Source organism: Psittacula echo (assembly GCF_963264785.1).
Source record: "Psittacula echo genome assembly, chromosome: 7".
NCBI lineage: Eukaryota > Metazoa > Chordata > Aves > Psittaciformes > Psittacidae > Psittacula > Psittacula echo.
In genome coordinates, this window is record NC_137740.1 from 56,063,562 (window position 1) to 56,081,801 (window position 18,240).

Genomic DNA, 18,240 nt, shown 5'->3' on the forward strand with positions numbered 1-18,240 from the left:
AAAAAGGAGAGAGGCAAAAACAAGGCAATCTTAAGAGGGGGAGAAAGAAGTTAAAAAGAGCATCTACTATTTAAAATCCACGTCTGCGTTAAGGTCACCCGTCTATTCGTATTTTAAAGCGGCTGTCTTTTCCACGGGGACAGTTGTTTGCCTCCTGACCCATCGATAGCCTATTAATACAATTTAGTTCTGCAGTTGCTTCTGTTTAAAGAGTGTTTGGAGCGAATTGTTTCTTTTGTTTATGATCAAACAAACGAGCTCTGGTAATCTTATGTTTTATCTCCCTAACATATGGAAAAGCTATTTATCCCAGCCAATCACAATAAAGCGAAGAAAACCCCATTTTATGGAAAGGTATATATCACAAGTTTGTTCATCATTAAAGATATGATTACCAGTGAAAAACCTCCGAAAGTGGCACATTTATGATTCCGGGAACAGATGGGGACATCCATTTTCCTTGCAAATACTTTTGAAATTGCTCTACTGGTAGCAGTATAAAAATGATATACAGATGCCAGTGCCAACGAAGCCGGGACAAGAGGTCCAGATTTACACAGTAAAAGCTTCACATGCGCTCTGTCAGCTTTGATTGATCTGTGCTATACCTCAGAAACTTGTTGACTGGGAAAGGAAACAGGGCAAATAATTCACCGCAACAAGGCAGATAATTCACCCGGCCAACCGCTCCGCGCCGCTTCCCCGGGCGGTGACATACGAGTCCTCATGCCGCACAAAGAAGCATCATTCTCCGGCGTGAGCAGCGGCCGGTGTCACGGGGAAAGCGGGGGGAGAAGAAAAAGGGGGAGGAAAAGAGAGGGAGAGGTGGGAGCAGCGCACACAAAAGAGAAGGCGAGAAAGGAGAAGTTGCTCCGGGGCAATGGGCACAGCCCATCTACCTTTTCCGCGCGGAGCCCGGGCCGAGCCATTGAGCCCCAATTGTCATTATCATATTGATTAAGTTCATCAGAGAGCAATTTTAGGTTTAACGCCAGCGGATTGGGAGAGGGAGTAAAGAATTATCTAAGAAAAGCACAACATTCTTACCGCAGGGACGTTTCCCTGTTCCAGTTCATTGAGGGAGTTGATTAAGTTTAAATGAAGCAGACACTGGATAAAAGTAAGGGTATTGACCACTGGGCAGCGCGGCCCGCGCTTGAAAAGGCCTGATACATGCAGAAAAGCAAGATTTGCTAAATGCTCTAATCTTCAATCAAATCTTACATCAATACAGACAAAGTTTGGTAATGAGAGATTCAATGAAGCATGCGGGAGAAAGAATTAATCCTCTTGGTCTAAACTGGGTTCAACTTTGAAGCCTGCTCCGAAGGAAAGACAGTTATCTAAATGCTAAATAAGAAACTTATTGTACTTTTCATGGCATGCTAATCTTTTGTCTATTTCATCTCTATTATTTGTATGCTCATAGGCGGCAGTTGTCATGGTGATTATATCAAACCACTTCTGTGCAGATGCCTGCGAGGAACCAGGGCCTCCCTCCAGCCCTCCGCCGGGGCCAGCCCGGCCCTCCCCTCCTTTCCGCGCCAGCGCTCCGCACCCTCGCACGGCCGGGGCTGAAATCGGCTCCCCGGCTCCGGCAGCGTTTGGACGCACCGGCCCCCTCCTCTTTCCGCTTTCCCCCCACATCACCCGAACCGGCACACCATGAAAAGATGCTTTTTTTTTTCTCTCCCTTCTTTCTCTTTCTTTCTTTTTTTTTTTTTTTTTTTGCGAGCTTTCCTTGATAAGCTTTTGATGTCACAAATCAAACACTCGCCAGGAGGTAGATAATGGGGAGTGTGATCTCCTCTATTTGTACATAGACAGCGTTTTTGCACCGGCGCTGCCTTGAACCGGTGTCAAACTCTCCGGGCTTTGCTGGACTCCGCCCGTTGCCCCCGGCCCGGGGACCCTTGCATCGAAATGGGAGTGGGGGAGTGGGACCCACAGGGAGCCGCCTCTCCCCCGGGCTCGGAGAGCTCCTGAGAAGGGGAATTAAGATTCAGGTTATGCAGATGCCGAGGTGAGCGCAGACATCTGATTGCGAGAGGCTTGGAGGGAAAGAAGAAAGCGGGATGGGAAGAGAAAGAGCCCAGTGGTGATCATTTATATATTTATTTACTTACTGATTTACTTACTCTTAACCGCACGTCGTTAACACTTGCAGGCAGCTACCGGTAGCAGGCACCGGGCTCTGGCCCACGAGCAGCGCTGCGGGGCAGGCTGGGGGCGGGGAGGAAGCTGCCGCCCCAGCACCCCGCGGCTCAAAGGAGCTATCGGGATAAGGGCTGTAAATCCGCACGCTGTCCATCAGACATCCTAATTTCTCCTCCTGCGGTACCCGAGGGCTTTTGGCACAGCTAAGGAGGGGAGGCAGGCGGCACAAATAGGTGGGTGCGGGAAAGAAGGGGCCTTCCCCCGGCTTGCTCCTGCAACATCATAATCTGAGCGCACAAGGGTGGCACCCGGGCTTTTATGTCTTTTACAAAAGTTGCCAAATTAAGGCCGGATTAGGGCTCCCTTCAGGATTTGTGGGCTCTTTAGAGGCTGGGAGCTGCCCATATAGCCCGCCAGAGCTTATAAAAAGCTTAAAAAGTAATAAAAGGGGGGGGTGATCCCGAGAGAAAGTAACATGTATAACTCTTATTAAAGGAGCAGCGAGCGGGGCTGTGAACTTGAATAACTGTTTGAACTTTAATTTGTTCATTAACAGGATTTGCCCCTGACTGTGAATGTTATTACTTCTCTTAAAAGCGAGGTGCAAATGCAAAGCCATAATGAAAGAGCCTGGCAAAAAGTTAAACGCCTCGTAATTACACCAGCCTCATTGAAAACTTGGAAGTAATAGAAACACGAAGAAGCCGGGAGCCGGGCTGACGGGCTTCCAGGGCCCCAGCCTCGGGCAGCACGGCCAGATCCGGGCCCCGGCTTCCATCCTTGGGCACTCCCAACAGCTCGCTATAGTTCAGTGCCAAACGTGGGTGCTTAAACGAGTTTAAAACACCTTTAAAACATTAAAAAGGGGGGGAGGGGAATCCATGTTTTCCTGAGTGGGGGAAGCCTGGTTTATCCTCCAAGTGGTGTAAGTGAAACACGGCGTCATGAAGATCTAATCTGCATGTTTGTATCCTAAACAGGGCACATTAGCTCATCTCTCCCCATCACACCTACAGTAGATAAAACTCTGGAGAACCGCAATAAAACAAACTACTGCTCCTCTCAGAAGGTATATGACTTTGTATCGATGCGTTTGCCAGTTAGCTCCGCGCTGCCTGCCGTTTCATCTGTCACTTATCGCTTTTCCGGGCTTGTCTGCTGCGGCTTTTATAGATTCGCTTGTGATCTGCATCCTTCCTCAACAGGAACATGCAGCCAGGTCGCAATTAAATATACAGATACACAAGCTGTTAGCATGGCTTCACCCTCCCATCCGGAGCGATGATTGCCCTGTCACTTCTTCTTTAGACTTAAACCGCCTTAAAACTCGCCGCTGGAGCGCAGCGTTTGCGAGCCGGGCGCATGCTTTTGTCCGCCTCCCTCTTTCCAGCGACGGCTTCTTTGAGGCATTAAATCCAGCGGCAATTTCTCTCCCGGGGGCCCCGAGCCCGCACAGCCCCACAGCCCTCCCCGGGGCCGGGCGGGCTCAGTAACGCACAGGAGATCCAGGGCAAGGCCCGGAGCCCGCCGATGCAGCGGCATCACCTCCCGACTGCACTTCCCAGCGCAGGGGGAAACAGAGACACCGCATCGAGCCGGGTCCTGCAGCCCTGGGTCAGAGCAGAGGAAAAGCAAGAAAGGGCTTCGTGAAAAGCGGGAATGAAAACCCCTCTACTGGTTTAAAATGCTTTCCTGCTTCTACAGAGGCATGCACATTGGGGAAGTGATGTTATCTTAACACTATCAACTCGAAACGTTTCAGTTACACCACTATAAATAAAGATATGACCCATTTTCTAGGTCTAATGATTTTCTTTTCATATTCTTTTCAGCATCATTAAACTCATTAGAAAACAAACAAACAAACAAGTGTCTCCTCCTCCCTCCCTCCTTTAATCCAATTGGTATTCAGGGGAAAAAAACCCAACATGTTACTCACAAAGTAATTACATTTCTTCAACCCTACTCGTCCATTCCAGCGTGGCCAGTGTCAGCACTGTCACCCCAGGGAAGACCTGTAAAACCAGCAAGACCCAGCTACCACCTGAGAAGCAATGAATGCAGCCCGGCCTTGACCAAGAAGACATCAGGCAGGAAGGGGATACCACTTTCTGTACATTAACTCATCAGAATCGTTCTTCTAACCTGGAACTGGAAAGAAGTTTCCTAAAACTACCAAGTCCCAAGACAGCAGATCTTAGACAGAACACACCTTCCTCTGCAGCCGGAGATGAAGCACAGGGGGAGCGAGTTTCCTGCAAGGAACAGGACAAACACGGCTACATTTGGTGCCACATCAGGTGCCCTTTGGCTCCATCTCACAGAAACTCTCCCCACAGCAACAGGACGGTTATCTTTCACAGTGTCCCTGAAAGCAGAGTCCCAGCCTTCCCACAAAGCAGAAACAGCGTTTCTGGCAAGTGCTGCCATGTAAGAGTGAACCCAAGCTACAATGTGGTTAGTAAACAGCACTAAAGTGTTCTGAGAACATGATCCTCACCATGGTCTTGGTCTTGTAATGACCACACACCAGTACAGGCTATTCTGCTTACATAGGTGTGCTGTTTCAGTGCTTGCAGGATCAGGGCAGGAACTACTACTAGGTTGTTAGTTTCCCTCCATCTAACCCCTAATGATTGCTTTAGATTTGAAGAGAATTTGATATAACACAGATAAATTACATCCAAGGCTTCATCAGATACAGATTAAATTAATCAAGTCCACTCAGTGAAGCTGAACAACTGCAAACTTGGAGCTGGACATCACCTTCGTGTGAGCACTGCAAGCCTACCTATTTCTGGTGGAGTCCGCTGGAGCCATCCCCAGAGATCCACAGGATGAAGGCCACTGAGGCTGCTCAGAAAGCAACTCTTTATGGGAAACACTCTCGGCAGCTCTTAGGCCCCGAGGATGTGTCACCTGGTGGTCAAGAGCACACAAGAGTCAGAAAAGATCTTTACAAATATGAGCCGGCATCTATTTGGTGCACAGGAGGCATTTGTCCCTCTTAGCAGGATGAGGTGCTTACCACTCCTAGCAGGGCCCGGTGAGGACTGCTGAGTTAGGCCACAGGATTGTGTCACCAGAACACAGGAGGGGTTTGCTTCAGCTACAGCTTCTCCAGGCCAGAGGTGGTTTATGGTGGACCTTCAACCTTCTGCTCCTGCACATCTCTGGTACCCTCACCTTTGAAGACAACAAGAGTTTTGCTTTAAGTATACACTGGCAGATCAATCCATTATGTATTTCTGATAATATAATGCATGTGATCTGACCTGCAAGATAAAGTGATTGTAACACTTTGATAAATCGGTATTCTACACAGCACATGCTGCTCCTGCGAGCTAACCCCAACTTCAGAGTTGATAATTCCCAACATCATCACTTTGAAGCACTGGAATTTTGCAACGGCAATCTACTGAGCTAGAACGTATCTCTCAAAATAAGTATATAAATACCATACAGTGCATCTGAAGTTGATTTATGAAACAGTCACGAATTAAAGTCCTGCTATATTAGCAAAAATAACTAGACCTTTAAAGCCAAGAAGCCCTTAGGCTATAGTGAAAATCACTGATGTTGGAAAAGCATCTCTTTCGACGACAGTGCAATCATACACACACAAAAATACCACCAAAACGTTTCTCCTTTCCTGGGATAAAAAATAAAAGCTATTTTGCAGCAGCTGCATGAAATGTTTCCTAGCGAAGTGTTTGCATTTTAACTTTCGGTTGCTGGCGATTTAACTTCAATACTGCTGCTTGAAACGGTCTGGTTCTTCACAGAGAAGATGCTGCTGCTGCTAACGAACGCAAGCCCGCCGTCCTCCAGCGGGGTCCCGCAGGGGAGGGGAGAGAACCTCTTGTGAGGGAGCTGCTCTGGAGCGTCTCCGTCGCCTCCTCCTGTTTTGCTTCCCAGGAAACGGGGAGACGGAGCCAGGGAACGGATGCGCTTTGTCCGCGGAGGTTGGCGGGGCTGCCCGGCACCCACCGGCGCTGTCCCCCGGAGGTGAAGCACCATCCGGGCGGCCCGGGGATACCGCCGGGGAACCGCATCACCGCGCTGCGGATTTACCCCAGCGCCAGCCCCAAATACAGCTGCTGTTTGTTAGCAGATTTATTTCTAAATAAAATTACTAACGCGCTCGGTTGTACCATTAAAAATAACATGGGTTTAATGGGAAAAAGCCGGGACCGCAGCCCGCAGATGACGACGGCAGCAGCGCGGCGGTACCTGCATTTACGTCCGCCGTCATCCCCGACCCCGGTCTAGCGCAGAGATATCCATCTGTATTTGGTCGGTATAATGATATGGATCGCTGTATGATTATCAAACCTTCGCAGCAGGTCCCGGAGGGAGAGCCTCGCCTCAGCGCCGAGCAGCGGAGCGGGGAAGGGCCCTACCGCGGTGTGGCGGGCAGAGGGCCCAGCTCCGGGACACGGGCAGGGCAATGCGGGGCCGGCCAGGGCCGAGCAGGGTATCGATATCGCTATCGGTACTTACGGTGCTGCTGCACGGCCCTGCCGAGGTCGCGGAGCTGCCGCCGCGCGGGAACGGCGCCCTCTGGCGGCCGCGGGAGGAGGAGCAGCCGTGCGCGCCCCTGCCCTGCCCGGTGCCCGACGAGGCGGGACCCGTTCCCAGCCCCGATGTCCTCCCGCTTGTGCCGCGCCGTCCTGAGGCCGAAGCCATCAATTCACCTCCAGGGGAGAGGGGAATCGGGCGTCCGGAAGGTGCGTCCGACCCCTAGAGCGGCACCGCGTCTGCCGAGCGTGTCCGGCCCGGCCGGGCCCCGCCGCCTGGCTTGGCTCTGCTCTGCTCATGCAGGGAGACGCCCGCTTCCCCTCCCTCCCTCATCAAGAGCCCAATTTTGTCATTTGGAAACACTAGTTATCTAATCACGCCACGCTGCCGAGCGTACTTGTCTGCCCAATTAGCTAGGACAATTATTAAGATTCGGAGGCCTAATTATGTCTCAATTTAATGCTGGCAAACTCACGGATAGAGCAGTAATTAAAATCCTCTCCTTGCCTCTGCCTTTAGGGCAGCGGCTGATGAGGACCTGTCAGGGGCTGCGCTGCACCGAACCAGCCAAGCGGATTGTGCAACATGACCCCGCATTGTTAAGTGTGTCAACATATTAACCTGAATTCCCTTCAGCTCCCATAATCACATCGGGTAGGAGGAAGAAAAGGGGCTAAAACATGAAGCATTTTATTAAAAAAACATAAATTCTTTTTAATTAATGCTGTAAGAGATCTAATGCCGCTTGAGCTACCAAATGCTGCAAGTCATATAAGGCTGGTGCTTCTAATTACCCAGCAAAGGAGGGTTTGCTCTTCTCTGTTAGAAAGGCTTCCCTCTCCTCTCATTTAAAGAAAACGATCTTTCTTTTGGGTAGTGTGTTTTTTAAAAGCCAGCTAGTTGGCTCCCAGTGATGAAGTTGATTACCAGCTTCTTGTTTGATGATGGGACACAAGTGAATATTGACTTGCACGAGAATCAAACAGACGACCGGAGGCGTAAATAAAACGGTCAGGATTTAACACTTGAAAGAAGTTGATAAAGTTGAAAATTAAAAATCATAATATTGGGATAATTTCTAAATATTTATTTTTTGCGCAGCTCTCAAGTTTGATGGGAAGTCAGTGCCAAAGCACCAACCAGAACTAGAGTTATCCCCAGCGGCTGCGCTCCTGCTCCCATCACGGATGAGGAACCCTGAGCCCAGCATCCCTCAGTGATGACCACTGCAGGAAGAAGGCTGGTCCTGCTGGATTTGCCAGCAGAAACATTCCCTTCTAGCATGTCCTTTTTGGGCTGGAAAACCACAGCACCAAGTAAGGTGGTTCCTTCATCTCCAGTTAGCGAGTTCTCCAGTGTTTGGGACTATGGAAACAAACCTTAATTCCCGGAGCAGGGAAGGAAAGGAGGGAGAGAGGGGGTCTCATCTCCCACTGTGAGTGCCCTACATCTTGGAAATGGCCCTGCTCCCAGCCTTCTCGGATGGCAAACCAAAGTGCAAATCTGTGTTCTGGCTTGTTCCAGTGGCTGTCAGCGTGTTTTCCTCTTGTCAGCAGCAATTGACTGGTCAGGTTCACCCTTGTACAGCGATTGTAACAGCTCATTGACAGACTAGTGACCCAGCCGGACCCGATAATGGAAAACTATTGATTTCTGTGGGCTCAGCAGATCTAAAATGAATGCCCAATATAATGTCATCAGCTGTCTTGGACTCGGATATCCTTTAACTTGTCTAAAGAGACCAGAGACGTGCTGCCTACCCTGATAATTTACTTGATAAAAATAATACTGGATACAACCAAACATCGAAGTGGCCTCTCTCAGTCACACCCTCAAAAGAAACAAGCAATGAATGCCTGGGTAAAGGCTAAGAAGCCACAGCCTAGATGTGGCCAGGACTCCAACTGCCCCTTCAACTGAGGAGGCCCATGACAGCCCCTCCAGGTTTTAAACACAGAAGAATAAGCATGTAGGGGAGTGACACTAAACTCCGCACTCATCCACCAGCCTCCAGAGAGCACATAAGGCAGGAGGCAGAAAGGCTGCTTGCCATAAGCAATACCAGATGTGAGATTAAACAGTAAGAGAAACAAGCATGGCAGCTTCTGGGAAAATGCTTAACTTTGGGGAATAAAGCAGTAGTTCAAAGATTGACTATTTTGGTCTTCAGGAGCCAAAGCATGGCCTGTGCTTCCCAAGTAGATCATCCCACCTGTATGAAGCAGCCGTCACTTCTGTGTCCCTGTGTCTGATGGACAGGGCTCAAACCTCACCGACACTTAGGCACATCAGGAGGTCGGTGGGACATTTACTAGTGCAAGATCTACAGGAATCACAATTAGCCTGGTGCTGGTTTTCCGTGAGATAACAAGTGCTTGCTGAAGAAGTTTCACTGTGCCCCAAACCTCTTATTAACCAGGTTTCTTATAAGGAAAACAGAGGAGGAGGAGAAAACAGAGGTACCTACCCTGGCAGATGCCAGCACACATTTAATTCAAGCTCTAATACCAGTGGAGATTTGAACAGCTTTGTGATCCCCATGAAAAAATTCACGTGACCTTGGGGAAACATTCCTTTTAATTATAAACAACTGGTCAGTTCTATCACAAAGATACCAGCCCTTCTTGAATGTGTTCTCATCTTTGCAGCCTTCTGCTCAGTGCCTTCTCCCCATATGTGCCTCATGCCCCTCGCATCGTTGTTCAGTCCATGACATGCACACGTGTGTATTGTACTGCCTTTGACTTCCTCTGACAACAGGCCCAGTACTGTGATGTGCTACATACACTCCTTAAGAGGGAATGACTGCACGGATTACATTAACATGACTGCAGCTGAAGACATTTCAGTTTCTACATGCATTTCCTGCATGGCTTCCTCTCCTGCAGACAGCTCCAAACACACCTCCCTCCACTCAAGCTTTTACTTCTAGTTCAATTTCCATATGTTGCTTTCAAGCTACTCTTCTTAGCATCCCCTCAAGGCCTGATCCTGTGAGAGTGAGTGTGCCGCACCAGAGCAAGGCTGTGAGAACTGGTGATTCCACTTTGGGTTTTGATTTTTAATGATCATCTTGCATTAAATGAAATGTAAACTCTTGCAGCCATTGCTTTGTTTATCCAAAACAACCCTCCCAAACATTTCCCATTAGCTAGAATGAGGAGCTGAAATCCCTCCTATCCGTCTCACGGAACTGTCACAGAAGAGTCTTTCAAAGCACCAGAACCTCTTGGGTGATGTTCAAACCCAGATGTCTTAGCCCTGGAGAGGCTCACTTCAGTTATCAGCTCTTCTTCCTGCCCATTTCTTGGAATCCCAAATCTTGTGTTAAGCCAAGCGTAGATAACATCTCCACGCTATTCCCTGTCTAAGTACAATGAACATGTTCAGGCCTTTGGATAGCAAGTTCCTGAGGCAGCGATTATGCTCTGTAGTATTACTGTTGTCATATTTTCCCTGTTGTAATGTTCCATGTACACTTATGTCATTTATAAAATACAATTAACAGACATATTGGAATCCACAACGGCCCAAAGAAGGGAATAATAGAAGTAGAGTAACCATGTACATTTGCCTCCTACAACGATGCAGGCTGTGGTGACCCACTCCCAACCAGCAGACGAACAGTAGAAAAGAAACACAAGCCTGAGTATTTAAAAAGTATGGCAAAGCTGTCCATAGTTCCCTCTCACTTCAGGGTTCAGCTTCTCTCTGCCCGAAAATGTGGACCCCCTCTGTCCTCACAGCACACCTTGCCTCCTCCCAGTGAGTACCAACAACTAAGGCTTAGCACTGTTACAACCTGCTGGCTCACCCAGTCACCAAGAGAGCATCCAAACACAGCCATACAAAATGAGACACTGGAAGGCTTGTACCAAGTCATTATCCTTCCCTGAGAAAGACCACTCTGACGCATGTAACTGCACTTCCCAGAGATACTCACCGTGGGACTTGCTGCCCCTTGTTTTCAGTGAAAGGCATCGAATGGAATACAGACTGCCACTTTTTTACTAGTTTCTAAATCAATGTAAATATGTATTTTATAGCATTCCATATTTCAATAGGGTGTGTACATATTTGTCTACTCTCAGGTCCGAGCCTCCTGTAGCACCTCAGTGTGTGTACACAGTGTGTACAACTCTGCTGTACTGGGAGTTACAGTCACTGGGAGGACTGCAGTTCACCCGTATGGGCTGAGATTTTGTAGGCAATTGTCCTCTGACAGAGCCCAAGTTGTTGGTTTTAACATTTACAAATAGGTTTGTGCAAATAATTGATTCTGCTGTAAAGCAACTGAATAAAACTAAAATGAACAAAATGCCCATGTTGAGATAATCTGAAACATTTTCCAGTTTCCTTTACTGAAACAGAAAAAATCCCCTTAATTTTGCAGTGAAGAAAGTGCTTTGTTTCATCCAAAATGTTGCATTTTGGGCACTTGCAACAGAAAATACCCCCTAACCCACAAAGGAAATAAGAGGTTGGATTCACCACAGCTGCTGTCATTCCCTTTTTATCCACTAACCCAGTAATTAGGGCAGTGACCCAGGATGTGGGAGATCCATGTTCAATCCCTTCTCTGCCTGGAGGGATCTGAACCTCCATCTCTGAGGAGAGAATTAGAGCTGTGGTGCTGGGGGGGCCCTTCTCTGCTCTCTCCCCTGGACAGGTACTTTGTGTACACGCTATGTGTGACTCAGGTACCCCATGTCACCCTGGCACTGCCCAGTCCCCAGTATTACTCCTCTACCTCTGCTCCACAACGACGCTGCGTGCCAGGTGGAGGGGTTTCAGTAGCTTAGATGACTCTCACGTGCACTGAATGTTTAAGGTACATCCATGATCAGATCACAGAGGTGATCCCAGGTCTGGGTATCGATCCCCTAAGGCAGAATGTGGGTCCTCCTTCCTATATACATATCATAATGCCAGGGCTTTCCCCCAGGAAGTAAGCAATATGCTTAAAAGAGGGAAAAAAGGTCTAGTTCAGATAAAAATCATATTTATCTAAGCTGAAATCTCTTCCCACTTCCCTAACCACACTTTGCTACACTTTTCAATTACCCCCCTAAACAACTTTTGCTTATTACTGCAAATTGCCTGGGATTTTAGGAAGGACTGATGTTAAGAAGGATTTCCTAATATGAATGTACTACTTTCTTGGTCTCTATTTTGCACTTTTCTACCATAATTAGTTTTATAAGCAGCTTACATTAGCCCAGGAATTAGTTGTACCATATTGAGTATAGAACTGAACATGTCAAACCTTCAACCTTGTGCATAGCTTTGCACACATTAGTTCACCTGCATCATTTTCCTATCACTGGTGAGATCAGCCCAAGTCCTTTTTTTTAATTAGGAAATTTGGGCACCTCAATGCTACATTTTTGCCAATTTTTAAACTATTTTTATTATTTTAATCATGCTATCTAGAATTATTTTCTACTCCATATTTTTATATAAAACAATGAACTCCTTTACTCAGTGTTTGCTCGCTTGTTTCTAGAAGGTAAATGAATTGTCTGGCACTTCTCATGAGCGGACTCTGATTACCGAGAAGTCCACCATTTCTCGGTATTCCACAACCCTTTATTAGGGCTGACCTCTGGGGACTCTCCAGACAAGTGGCCACATGAAGTCACAAAGAAGAGGATTCACCCGCCCAAGTGTGAGGAGGACTCCTTCGTAATGCACATTAAAAACCTCTCTACTTTCATCTTGCTTTAAGAGCCTCTAGCACACCATATTTACAGAATAATAAAACAGGGCTTCAGGCCTTTTCTTCTCATACATCAGTAACAGGATTCTCATGTCAGACTCATGTGCTCTGTACATGGTATAATTTACTGTATGTTGCTTCTCAAAGTTAATAGTCTCAAACATAACTAAACGAAATAAATCTTCTGATACTGTTCTCAAACAAGAGTTAAATCCCTAGGCACAAAACTGGCTGAGAATTTCCCTGTGACCACTTCTGTCACCTCCTCTACCCATGAGATAACCAGTCCCCACTGGCATGCCACTTATGCGACTCCTTTATTGTTACCTAGGACAAACCATCATTCTGATTATTACTACTTATTTGAATTACCAAGAAGAAACTTCAAATGAAATCCCTATTACCAAAAGCTATGCAAGTACAAAACTAAGAAGCTTCCCTTCTCAAAGAGCTAATACTCTAAAGAGACAGGAGGTGGGAGGAAGGAGCAGGGCATCCGCAAGCACAGTCATCAGAGCCGACTGTGTGCACAAATCAAGGGAAACTACTGCTTCCAGAATTAGCTTTGCCTCTCCTTTGCACTGATTTTAGAAATGATAAAAAACCTGGAGTTACTGGAGTTAGAAATGAAAACAGGGAATGAATGGCTTGTTCTGGGGAATAACATGAATCGCAATCCATCAAGGTAACCTTAGACCTTCATCTGGAAAGTAATAAACATCTGGGATTTTTATACCCACTTCAGTCAGTGGGAAAATGCTGCTGTAAATTATCTTCATGTACTTCATGGGCACGTGTGAATGGGGGTGTAAGTGTGTGTATATAGAGGTATGCTCATTGTTCCATTTAATTTTTGTATCAATCAAAAATACATTAGATGGTACAGAAAAAGAAACACCCTTTCTTCTCATGGTATTTTTAATATGCAATTGTGCAAGAAAGGGAAAAAAAACCCCAAGGTTTCATGCTATTCTGAGTCATAAGGAATGTGAGGGGGGTTTGTAATGAAGGTTCACAACAGATCCAGAAGGGAAGGAAAGCCACGCTCACCCCACTCCCTTATATCTCCACCAGTTATCCCAAATGCAGTTCTGATGTGATTCAGGATCATGGCCCAGGAGTCCATCCACAGAATTATGGGCAATGCATTAGTGTGGTCCTACAGGCATCCTGCTTTGAAGCAAAGCATAAAATGTTAGTGCTTTCATTGGCCAGTGACAATCCCTGCTAAGAACTCCCCTATTCCTATCCCCACGAGGGGCACTCTAAATTTAGTCTCACTTGCAGCACCAGATGTTCTAATTACATCACCCTGATCTTCTATGAGGTGCATAGGAGGAACAAATGCTACCTCTATAACAGTGAAAAGTAGTATTTTTAATCTCACCCATGATGGTTTCATTTCAAAGCTCAAGAATCCATTCTAGCAGGCCCATTTTATGTTTTTGCATGACCCAAGAGCCTCAGTGAGGAATTCCTGAGATGCATTCACTTGAATCTGTTTACAAAAAGTTCCAGGCACATAAGGCCATGAACACTTCTTGCCCATCTGCTGCATAAATTTTTCTGTAAGGCTTATTGCAGAACACAGGGAATGAGTTATAGGTGGTCAGCTGTTGCCTTGTGGTTTTGCTGCAGTTGTTGCTCAGTGTGCTGCAGGTAGAGCCCATATCTGCATCAGCCTGCTTGATACAGCCTCTGTCCCACTGGAACTGTTAGATCCAGCATCCGGATTACTGTATCTGCATCATCTTAATGATTCATCTACACTGGTTATATAGAGGTGCAGAAAAGGACCTTGAAGTCTGTAAGTCATTTTATTGGAACCTTATAGAAACCAGATGTTTTCCCCTTAATCATGACGGCATGTTTAAACAAAACCCAGGACAATTAGAAACCCAATGCCCCAGAGACTGATTATCTATTCCTGACAATTCTCAAGCTTCTCCTTTTTTGTTCTCATAGTTGATATTTTATCATTGCCTGCCTCCATCCTTCAGAGTATAGTGGAAACTTCTGAAATGTAGTTCTCTACCAAACTGCTTTAAGAACAGTGGCAGTAACATCCAATGTGATGAGTGACTGTTCAGCAATACCTGAACATCTCAGTCGCACACAGAGAGACAGAAAGCCTGTTATCTCCATCAGCTGAGACACACAGCTCTTACACACTCAGCATCAGCCCTGTTCAGTTACTCCAGGTCACACACAGTAGAACTCAGAGAGCTAATCTGACTCCTGTCTTGATGCTACTCATTTCAGAATATCCATTATGCTTGAAAATCAACATAGAAACCCAGCAAAATACAGGTTAAAGGAAAAAGAACAACCCAAATGAGGAAAACAAGCTCACATTCTCAGCAGCATCATGGCCACCCAGGCTCTACATTTGTTCCAGAACACTTCATTCCACAAACAGGATTTGGGGCAAACAAGAGGAGGACAAACAAGATGGGGTAGCTTCTGCTCCACAAGCATCACCAGCCTTGCAGAACTTCAGGTCCTTGTCTCTGCTCTGCCTACTATTGCCTTAACAAAGGGGAATACATAGGTAGCCCTTAAGTGTGGGCATTCCTGAGGCTTTTAACCATTGATCCCATTGGACCAATTCACTTCCCAAATTTCTTCATCATCAGAATGTTACCTGTGACCAAGACTGATTGCCTTCAGGAATTTCACATGGTGAAAACTGCATCCGCTGCATCAGCCCAAGGGGAGCAGGAAACATTTGCTTTTTACCTTTTTTGTGCTGTGAACAAGCAAGCAGAAGACACAAGTGAAATGTATTTGGGAGGAATAACTGTGCTCAGAACAGAGTATCCACAACAGAGCTGGCAAGACCTTTCTAGAGAGCTCCAGCACTAGCTAGCATCTATTTTACTGACATATTTAGGCATTCCTCTCTGTTCAAGTGAAGTGTTAAGATTTCTGCAACTCCAGTATCTCATATGCCTTTAAATTGTTCCTTTTGTCCCTGTAGTTTGTCCTTTACATGGGTGAGCAATCCAAAATCCACCTACTTTTTGAAAACAAACCAACCCCCCCAAAAAACCCCAAACAAAACCAAAACCCCAACGAACCCCAACAACAACCACCCCAAACCCACAACCTTCATTTAAATAATTAAATTGGAATTAAAACTATGTGAGTTATAGAAGCTGTTTATAGAATTGTTACATCTGTAAAGAATTCAGTTACTTGTTCACTTCACAGAATAATTTTCACTACCAAAACTGCATGGCCCAAACAGAGCCTTACAAATACAGGCTATGTATTTACGGGAGTTAAAAAAAAGCCAGTTTTAAGCATGGTGCTGTCAGAGGGGGGGAGATGTAAGGGGACAATTCCCATCAGAGCCAAGACAAGTCTTGACACTAAAAGCAGAGAGAAAAGTGACTGAGATCCATTCCCAAAGAAGTTGCTTCCTGGAAGGCAGCTTGGGCTGGGACTTCAGCAGAAGGAGCTGCTCTGCCTGCTGCTAGCGGTAGTCTCTGAGGGCCAGCAAAAGGCATATAGATCCATTATGCTTTAAAGGACAGCAACAACCACACCAGACTTGGAGAACATTAAGTAGATGGCACAGGAAGTTTAGAAGTGGAAGCAAATAAACTGGTCCTCATTAGTCATGCATTGATGAGAAGAAACCAGACACCAAAAATACCAGAGTTAAAATATGGGCAACAGTAAAATAAAGGCACTTAAAAGCAGAAGTACTCTTCAAAATGGAAGCTGTCGAGGGAAGAAAGGCTAGCTCACGTGTCCTTGCCACCACTGGGCTTCTGCAACTATGCATGGTGTTATACCTTCCTTGAGCCAGAGTGCAGTGCTTCACCACAGCTCATGCCGCCCAGCACATCCCTCACCCACTGCACTTGTGAGCAGTGATACACGTGAAGGAGATTTATAGGCACATGTCCAAAACACACTATATCTTAGGCTTTAATCTCTTTTAAATGACATATTCCCACATGAGACAGAATTAGGGCCATAGTCACGCTTTTGTTACAAGATGCTGTGCCTACCTTACAGCAAGTTCAGTGGGTCCCACTGGACTTTGTGTCCCTCACTGCACCACACTTGTGGCTGAGCCAGATGGCCGGGGTGGAAGCCTCTTCAGGAACACATCTCTATAGAGGAGGATGTCACACTGCACTGGGTGACCAGGCTCTGACTGAATGCAACTCCGTCACGGTAATTAAATCACATTAAAGCTTGCTTTTATTACATACCCCCTTGTGATTTTGCCTGGCTACATTCTAATTACCAGCCTTGCTGCAGCACACCCGGGTTCCATAGCTCACTCCCCCTCCTGTTTTATGGGAAATGACTTACCTTGCACAATCCTAATGAAAATACTGCAGTGAGATAATTCTCTCCTTTCTATCTTGCATTTCCCATTCTATAGTGTGTAAGCCATGTTTTGCATGGGAGAAAACAAAATGTTCAGGCTTACAGGCTTTGTTAGAAGCAGCAGATACATCTCTTAAGGCTCCCAAAAGTAGTTTAATCACATCTGCTATTTTCTTATCTAATATCTGATCTTGAAGCAAAGATACATTTTTCCATGTCAGATGCACCAGTTTCTCTAAGATACTACATTTGGCACTTCTTATTCTCCTCCTATTAACTTCTCAAGGAGAGTATTTTAAAGGAGGTGCATTTCACTAACATACTAGTATACCTACTAGCATAATAGTAAAATTCTACTTTTTACTGGAATATACCAGAAAATACTTATACTAGTAGCTTCTGAGCAATATTTGTAGCAGTAGGCACAACTCCTCTCCCCTATCCAATTACCTCCCAGCACTAATCAGATCATCTGAACATTAACTGAGTATTTCAGGAGAGCTGAAGGACGAGGATGTGGCTTCATTCGGTGTGTCCACAGCACCGTGGCTTGTTTTCCAATTACAGCACTAACTGTACCTAAACACCACAATGGTGCCAGGATAGCCATTTTCAGTCTGTTAAGATAGGGAAGACATCTGAAATCCGGAAGACGACAGCAAGATCAAGATAAACACCTACTGCGTCGAAAGAGACTAAAACAAAAGACACTGTAAATCTGGCTGCCACAGTAGCAGGTATCATCCACATCTAGACTGCAGATACTCTCATGTAACATACCTGCTGCTTTCAACTCCTAAGGTAACATGAAGGAAATGTAGTCTGGACCATCATACAACTCCACAGCCCAGCACACACAACGTGTTACAGCAGGAGAACTGGAAAGCAGGGCTTCCCCCCTCTTCTTCCCATTCCTTGGGGGAATTCTGTGCCAGCTGCTGCATATTGCAGTGAATTACAGAAACCTGTAGGCTGCTGATTTTGTTTGCTGCTGGAAGTCGAGGGGGCTACTCATGTACTCTTGGCTCATTTCTACACCTAGACCTGAAATCACAATTTCCTAAGAATTTCATGTTATCTACTGCATTCATCACTTACTAGTAAAAGAGCTAGGATTCTCCAATGTGATTTTACCAGTTTTTAATAGACATCCATGTTTTCCATTTCTCAAAGAAGCTAACCAGCTGCTTCTTAACAAAAATCATTCAAGCAAATGCTCCATTTTCTAAATACTTCTATGGTTGCAGACAGGCTGTCAGGGAAAAAAAAAAAAGAAAAAAAAAAAAGAAAAAAAAGAAAGAAGAAGAAAAAAAAAAGGGAAAAAAAAAAAAAAAAGATGGAAAACCCAAAAGAAAGCAAGTAAAGCAAAGCCAGGAATCCATGTTTACGCAAACCAGAAAGAGGGTACAAAATGCTCCCTTTCCCAGACGGGCTCATGTCCATGGGCTGAAGCAGGAGATGAGGGAGTTGCAGAGCACCAGGTACATTGGGTT